Genomic DNA, 9296 nt, shown 5'->3' with positions numbered 1-9296 from the left:
TGTCGCTGTAGGATGCTGTGGTAGCCATGCTGATTCAGCGTGCCTTCAGTTTTGAATAAATCCCCAACAGTGTCACCAGCAAAGCAGCCCCACACCATCACACCCCCTCCTCCATGATTCACCATGGGAACCATGCATGTAGAGACCATCCGTTCACCTTTTCTGCATCACACAAAGACAGAGCGGGTAGAACCAAAGATCTCAAATTTGGACTCATCAGACTAAAGCACAGATTTCCACTGGTCTAATGTCCATTCCTTGTGTTTCTTGGCTCAAACAAATCTCTTCTGCTTGTTGCTTTTCCTTAGTAGTGGTTTTTTAGCAGCTGTTTGACCATACAGCCCTGATTAGCACAGTCTCCTCTGAACAGTTGATGTAGGGATGTGTCTGCTACTAGAACTCTGTGTGGCATTTATCTGGGCTCTAATCTGAGGTGCTGTGAACTTGCGATTTCTGAGGCTGGTGAGCTGAGGCTTGTGAACTTATCCTCAGCAGCAGAGGTGACTCTTGGTCTTCCTTTCCTTGGGTGGTCCTCATGTGAGCGAGTTTCGTCGTAACGCTTGATGGTTTTTGCGACTGCACTTGGGAACACATTCAAAGTTTTTGCAATTTTCCGGACTGACTGACCTTCAGTTCTTAAAGTAATGATGAACTGTCTTTACTAAGCTGATTGGTTTTTGCCATAATATGAATTCTAACAGTTGTCAAATAGAGCGGTCAGCTGTGTACCAACCTGACTTCTGCACAACACAACTGATGGTGCCAACCCCATTAAGAAGGCAAGAAATCCCACAAATGAACCCTGACAAGGCACACCTGTGAAGTGAAAACCATTTCAGCTGACTACATCATGAAGCTCATTGAGAGAAGGTCAAGGATTTGCAGCACTGTCAACAAAGCAACGGGTGACTACTTTGAGGAATTAAAAATATGAAACATTAAGAGTTGTTTCATACTTTTTTGTTTACTACATAATTCCATAAGGGTTCATTCATAGTTTTGATGCCTTCCGTGAGAATCTACAATGTAAATACTTATGAAAATAAAGAAAAAACATTAAATGAGAAGGTGTGTCCAAGCTTTTGACTGGTAGTGTATCTAAGTGCATCTTAATGGTGTTTCAAAATAGTACTATATATATATAGTATATATACATATACTATACTGACATATCATTAGCAGATCCTGTACATTCTCACATTGGAAATAGTGTAATAGTGTACTTTTCTTTACATTGACAGGGATTCAGTAGAAACTGATCTTTTACAATAGTTGGCTATTGATTTATGCTATAATAAGAATGTCAATATGCCAAATAGGTTACTTTCATAACCCATGTTACAGCTTATTTTAATTGTAAAAAATGTACAATGTTGGTATGATGGCATCAGACCTAAATATAGTGAATTGACTTTTACAGCTTATAGAGTGCCTTCCTCACGATTCCATACTGATCATGAACACTGGACCAGCACTTGTGCAGGATACTGGAAGGATTTTTCCTATTGGACTGAAATGATCAAAATGTATGACAAAGAAGAAGAAGAAAAATCTTTATTATTACATACAAAGTTCAGTGTAGTGATACTTGTTCTCTTTAGCCGATCCCTGAGATGCAGTACTGATATAGCCGGCAAAATAGGTGAGGAAAACCCTGACAGTGCAGGCTGACCACAGCCTGGCCTCTGAAACAACAGACTAAGGAGAACAGTTCTTACACAAAGCCAGTATTATCAGCCACCACACATACTGACTCATCATCTGTCCTGTAGTGCCACTCTCAGGACAAACTTAACATTTTACACCCCACTACTAGTGCATCTCTTTGAATCAGAAAAACAAGTCTTGTTGAGTCTGTCCAACACTGCTCCTAAAGTTCTCAAGCATTTCATTTTCAGAGGTGTGATATTCGGGGCCATCCACGTGGAAACGCTTTTGTGTGTAAACACACATGTTTTACATCATTTCTAACCCTAACCCTAATCCAATCGTCCACATGGATCCTGTAACCGCAGCGCCTGGAAACGCACTTTTTTGAAACCTGGTCTCAGGGTGGAAAAATCTGAAAACACTGCCCTTACATTCACGGGTGGACAGCAAATCTGCATACTTTGCGTATCTATTACGCCATCGCCCCACCCCTTGACCTCTAGCCTTCGACTTCTTCAAGCCCCGCGACGTCTCATAAAAACAACAACAATGGCGGACTACATGCTTGTGTTCCTGCTGCAGAAGATATTGAGCCTTACTCGCCTGCTAGTCGAGTGTGAGTCGCAGCAGCAGCAGTTCGACCTCATTATTGGTCCACACAAAAAATTCTGGTTTCCTTGCACTAGCCCTTTTTGTCTTCTTCATGTTGTGTTCTGTTTCTCCTTCTACTGTCTGTTTGTATACAGTGCACAAGCTTTATGCGCATGCTCTGTCTCTTCTTCTCCGTTTTTGGTGAAATTCAAGCGCCACCTATAGTTCTGAAATTGAAGCTTAATTGGCGAAGTTTCAGGAGCAGGACCACACCTCAACAGCGCCAACTTCAGCATTTCTATAAATAACCACCTGACCCTCTCATCTGCTTCGCTCTCGTATTCTGCGCTCTCGCACCCAGAAACGAGATCACGCGACATCGCCTCGCCCGAGCACATCCAAACTTTTGTACGAGCAACATCAGGCTCTACTCACCTCATCATGGACTTCGTATCACTATCCCCGTGGGATGATCTTTCAGACGAGATCAGGATCACCATTCATCTGAAGCCGACAACTTTCCCGTCACCTCCGTTCCCGAGACCCTGATTCCAGTGGCCCTACAGCCGGCTAGGGCGCGAGCGAGTCCGAAGAGCACTAACTTCGTCTCATCCATGGTTCGCATCCCGCCTGGTTCATCTCTCCTCAACATCCAAGATTATCATAGTTCGTCCAACGACTCTCCCGTGTCTCCCAGCCCACCTCCTTCCGCAGCAAAGAGAGGACGAGGAAATTCCGGAACAGAAAGTCACCGTCGCTGCAGTTCGCCATGGTTCGCCGACTCCTTCACCTCCAAGAAGCGAAGCCTCCCGCCATCGTTCCGCCAACACCGGCCGAACATTTCGCCGGTCTCAACGTCTCCACGCTCCGGTGAGTTCCCCCGACCGGCTTTCATCTTCTACAGTCACCGATTGGACAGTAGCCACTCCCCAGAAAACTTTAAACGACAAATGAATTCTGTTTCACCGAATGGACTATAAAGCCAAACTTTCTCCACACGCATGTGTGCTTCTTCCGTCAACACCAGCTCTCTTCCGGGTGACGTCATCACGCGCACGCAACACACCGCGACGTCGACGCTCCTGTTAAAAGGGACAGTACAATTAAATACTACAGCCCAAAGACAGCAGAAAGCTCATAGACAACAGAAAGTGCAGCAGCAAAAGTGGAGACAGAGATCCTCAGCCAGATCAAATGACTCTAGAGTTTCTGCTACCACTTCTCGTCATCACTCCACTCCAAAGGGAGTGCCCAGATGGATTTCAGGACCTTCCAATCCCCATCAGGATTTTCATCATCGACACCAGATCGCTTCCAGGTGACGTCATCACGCACAGCCCTACAGACAGTGACGTCTACGCTCTTGTTAAAGGGACAGTACAATCAAATAACACAGCCCAAAGAAAACAAAGAGCAGCAGCAAAAGCAGAGACAGAGATCCTCTGCCAGATCAAACAACTCCAGAGTTTCCGCCACCACTTCTCGCATCACTACACTCCAGAGGGAGCGCCCAGATGCATTCTAGGACCCTCCAACTTCTATCAGGATTATCATCATCAGCTACAGCAACCTACAACCTCAAGGGCAAACTCCACAGTGCCCACCGCCATCCAGTTCCAGCCATCACCGCAGCTAACCTTTGGGGGGGCTCCTGGCACCGGGATGCCAGCGCCCCCCGCTGCTTTTTTCCAACAACCACAGCAGCGCGCTTCAACCGGGGCTCCTGGCACCGAGATGCCAGTGCCCCCTACCGCCCACTGCTAGCAACCACAGCAGCTCGCTTCAACTGGAGCTCCTGGCACCGAGATGTCAGCGCCGTCTGCTTCCTGTTTCCAGCAACCACAGCAGCTCGCTTCAACCGCTCCGGTCTGTATATTAAAAATTACTGTCCATTCTTGCACTACATCATGTAAATATGTATATACGTCGATTCGATTCCATTTTCTTTCTCTTTTTAATTATAGTGTCTATTCTATTATCTATTTTGCTATTGCTCTGTTCTCGTAATATTCTGCTGCTGCGAGAAACAAATTCCCCCGTCTGCGGAACATTAAAGGATTCTGATTCTGATTCTCATCCTGGCACCGAGATGCCAGAGCCCTCTGCTTCCTGTTTCCAGCAACCACAGCAGCTCGCTTCAACCGGGGCTCCTGGCACCGAGATGCCAGCGCCCCCTGCTTCCCGTTTCAAGCAACCACAGCAGCTTGATCAACCGGGGCTCCCGGCACCGAGATGACAGCACCCCCTGCTTCCCGTTTCAAGCAACCACAGCAGCTTGATCAACCGGGGCTCCCGGCACCGAGATGTCAGCACCCCCTGCTTCCCGTTTCAAGCAACCACAGCAGCTCGCTTCAACTGGGGCTCCTGGCACCGAGATGCCAGCGCCCTCTGGTGCCTATTTCCAGCAACCACAGCAGCTCGCTTCAACCGGGGCTCCTGGCACCGAGATGCCAGCGCCCTCTGGTGCCTATTTCCAGCAACCACAGCAGATTGCTTCAACCAGGGCTCGTGGCACCAGGATGCCAGCGCCCTCTGCTTCCTGTTTCCATCAACAACAGCACCTCGCTTCAACCAAGTCTCCTGGCACCAAGATGCCAGTGCCCTCTGCCGTCTAATTCCAGCAACCACAGCACCTCGCTTCAACTCCTGGCACCAGGTGCCAGCACCCTATGCCGGGATGCAGGGAGCTTCCATCTCCCAGCTCCATCAGTCCCAGCAGCTCATGTCGGCTGGGGTCGTCAGCACTGGGATGCCGGCACCCGTTCTTCCCCCTCAACAGGCAACCACTAATTTCACTTTATACACAGCTACCCACACTGGGCCGCACAAAAAACCAAACGAGAGCTTCAGCCTTCTCTCGCCTGTTGTCGGCAGCTCCACCAGCACCCATACCTCCAGAACAGATGTCATCTACCCCTTCTGTCATCTTCCCATAATCAACGGCGTATATAAGAAAGGCAGGCCCGTCATGCACCAAGGAGGTTGTTCGATTTGCAACGGCTTCAACAGTACCGGATGCACCGTGTCCCAGTGCCGCTTTCTCCACGTTTACTCCTTCTGCAGCGGGGGCCACGCCCACCCCGAATGCCCGTACAACCTACCTCGCCAAAGCTAGTTTCTCATAAAGGACTTGAAGAAGGTCTTCACCCCGGACTCCACACAATCATCTATCTCTTTTGAAATCGAAAATCTTCAGTCGACCATAACCGAGCCAGATTCAGTTGACCGCACGCTCGCTAAGGAAGTTAAGGAAGGTCCAGGAACAGACCAGTGCTCTTAAAGTCCTCCCTATTCACCCCGACTTCTGCCGTTTCTTCAGCATCCATTGGCGTGGTATATATTACTTCGCCGTTAGGCTCACCTTTGGTCGCAAAGCAGCCTAAACTCTTCGACACCCCACCTGAAGCCCTCAGCTGGATCCAGTCTAACAATTTCCCCCCACCACATCGCCACCCGCTTCCGGCCTGATTACCCTGACTTCAGTCTTCTCCAACCTCGGGGTCCCATCGTCGCAGAGAAAACAGAGGGCCCCTCCACATCCCTTGAGTTTCTCGGAATCATTCTTGACACTAACAAGTTTTAGACTTCATTCCCGGTCGGAAAGCTCAGCCGAACCTTCTTCTGCGCCCAGCGCCGCACCAAACGTCAACTTCTGTCCCTTCCGTCCCATCACTCTTGACCTCCATCTCCCTGGATAGCTCGAGCCTTGCTGAAATCTGTCCGTGACTCAACCCTATCACCAATTGGAACGGAATCACTTTCTTTTACGATGACCAACCAACTAACCCACATGACATCCATCTGTACAGCGATGCTGCTCCTTAGGCCGGTTTTGGGGGTTTCTACAAAGGAAGATGGCTTGTGGCAGAATCGCCCCCGAAGCTCGCTAATGAATGCCAGAAGTTCAGAAGCTTGGCACCTCACGCAGATACCTTCCCTACGCCAGTTGGGCGTCGACATTCAACTCGTAAATCCTGCGCTTATACCCCTGATAAGCGACTACCAGAGCTCCACCATCAACAGCCTATCACCCTCGACCCTCTCTTCCTACTGGACAGCTTGGAAAGCTTCCATTACTTTCACGACCAATACAACACAACCTTTCCGTCATTCGATCTCATCACCACGACTTCTTCAGTACTTACGCCCATTCCTCATGACAAATCACGCACCACCAAGCTTACCTTAGCGGTATCAGCTTCTTTCCAAGACAATAACCGGCTGTTCGTTAACAGTTCGTTAAGCCCTCGCCGTCTTCCTCTTAATGCCAACTTGCCGTTAATCTGCCTCCACACAATCCGTTCCGGGTACGGCACTCCTCAAGTCGCCCAAACCCTGGAAGCCATGTTCTTGCTTGCCTTTTGGCTTCCTTAGATGCTCCGAATTCACCTCCTCTACCATTCACTTCGACTCAAGCCGTCATGCTTGCATTTCTGACTTGTCTTGCTTTTCAGACGACACTATGGTGTTCCACTTAAAGCAAACCAAAACCAATCAATTTGGTCCGCCTACACCCGTCTTCTTCTTCAAGGTCCAATCACCACTGAATCCCTTCGAAACCCTCGCAAATTTCTTGCAATTCCGTAAATCTCACAACAACGACAGATCCTCTTTTCATCTCCGAATCCAGCCAAGTGGCTACTCGATTCTGGTTCCACCATCACTTTCGCCGGGTGCTCTCATTGTCTGGTATTTTGCCCGACAACTACTCTGGGCACTCCTTCAGAATCGGAGCTGCCACTTCAGCCTCCCGTAATGGCTTCCCAGAACACTTCATACATCTCATAGGCCGCTGGTCCTCCCAAACGTACCACCGTTACATCTGTTCAGATCTCAAAGATCTCAGATCCGCTCAATCTCTTCTCAAGTAATTGGAGGTTTTTGGGGGTCCGTCGCTGCCCGGGAGCGGCGGCGGATTCTCTACAAGAATCCCCACAACGCACTCGAAGAACACAAAAGAACCAAGATCTTCGACACTTCGTTATCCTTTGTCACTAATAAATCCTTAAACGCATCTCGTTGATGGTGTGGTCCTTGCTAGTGAATTGAAGCTTAATTGGCGAAGTTTCAGGAGCAGGACCACACCTCAACAGCGCCAACTTCAGCATTTCTATAAATAACCACCTGACCCTCTCATCTGCTTCGCTCTCGTATTCTGCACCCCTCCCCCCCACCCCATTTCTCTCTGTCTGTTTCTTCTTTCTCTCCTCTCCTTCGTAGGTCCATGAGGGGGTCCGTCGCTGCCCGGGAGCGGCGGCGGATTCTCTACAAGAATCCCCACAACGCACTCGAAGAACACAAAAGAACCAAGATCTTCGACACTTCGTTATCCTTTGTCACTAATAAATCCTTAAACGCATCTCGTTGATGGTGTGGTCCTTGCTAGTGAATGTGAACTAAAGCGTGATGAGTCGTTTACAATGGATCCGTTTGGATGCAAATATTCTTAAAATGATGCCAAGGAAGACGGGGGGGATTGTTTTGGTACGTGCTGACATGACCTTAGGCTACAGTTTCTAGGGGGTCTAATGCATTTTGATCCAACTATATAGCTAATGTAATCAGGTCCAGGCCTTGCTGTGCTGCAAAAAAAAAAACAGCCAACCTTCTCTCAGCTCTGATTAGACAGTATGCAGACACAGATGACAACCCTGCTGCCATGTTGAAGTTTAACAATCTATCAAAACAATGTCAAACATAATGATGGAGGATCGAATCTAATCCTGGGTAGCAAGGGAAAATGAAAGCTTGGGTCACCTTAAGATAATCCTGTAGACAACATTTCTTACAACCAAGCAGAGCTCATCCACTGCAGCATGGTCATTAATATTGTCCACACACTCCAGGACTGCACTATATCCACAAGCTCACTGAGGACTCCACCAATTTTAGTTTGTAAAGTCTGAGAAAATTATTGCTGTGATATCATCATAATTATCTCTGCTTAAGACTTAACAATCATATCAGAAAGTCTGTTTAACAAACTGGATATGTGGAGTTTGAAAGACATATAAAAGGTGTTAACCAAACCTGGTTGGTCCACTGGAGAGATGCATTTGCATTACACTGTTGTAAATGTAGGATCTTAGATTTTAGAGTTGGCCTCATATGGAGTAAAAGTCATGATATCCTGGATGATGCTGCAAAATGTTTGTTGTGAGACCCCTAACTCTGTAGCAGTGTCCTGGAATGTACCTTTAAAGGCCAATGATTATATTATGTACAGATAGCTGACATTTTCTGCAAGCCTTATTCACGAAATTTTCTATTTTACAAGGGAGAAACAAAAGCCTCTGAAACAGCATTTGGACCATACTGCAATGGATAGTCGAACTGCTTTACAGAAGCTAATTTCTGCAAGGAAAAGAAAATTGAAGTGTTAAGGATGCCAAAATAAAAAAACACTCACAGTGAGTCAAAAAAAGTCAAAACCATCGGATATATATAGATAGACTTTTGAGGTCATAATGTTGATGATTAAAATAGTCACAAGTTTTACATAATATCCTTTTGACGGATGGGTTATGATTAACATATGTGTAGGGGCGTCATGATTCTTCAAATCTCTTCGATGTCTTTTTTTTTTCTCCTAGCACTGACAGCTATGCCACACTAATGTGTCTGTATTTGTAAAGGTTGGCAAATCATTGGTTTGATACCCTGGCAACTCACGGTTACATTTTAAATTCTTCTTTAAAATCAGGGGTATTCCACCAAAACAGCTTGAGATTATCCTGGAGGTATATTGTAGGTTAGGGTTAGGCAAGTTTGAATAATATCACTAAAAAATAGAGATTCAGGAGCTCAATAAATAATTGGGGTATTATTGTGGGCTGTGTTGGTGTGGGGTATTACCAATACTGCCTTGGAATTTATTGATCAAAATTGAAAACTATTTTCTTTTTGACAGATGATTCCATCAATGACACAGGTCATACAGAACCATCCATCAAATAAAGTGAGACTGACTGTATAAGTCTATCATTGATTTGTGGCAATATTAAGAGATCATAGGCAGTTTATGAGAAAATGAAAAATACTGAAGGCAAGTAGCA

Source organism: Sparus aurata, chromosome 22 (genome assembly GCF_900880675.1).
Source record: "Sparus aurata chromosome 22, fSpaAur1.1, whole genome shotgun sequence".
NCBI lineage: Eukaryota > Metazoa > Chordata > Actinopteri > Spariformes > Sparidae > Sparus > Sparus aurata.
The sequence above is the reverse complement of the archived record's forward strand: the minus strand, read 5'-3'. Positions refer to the sequence as shown.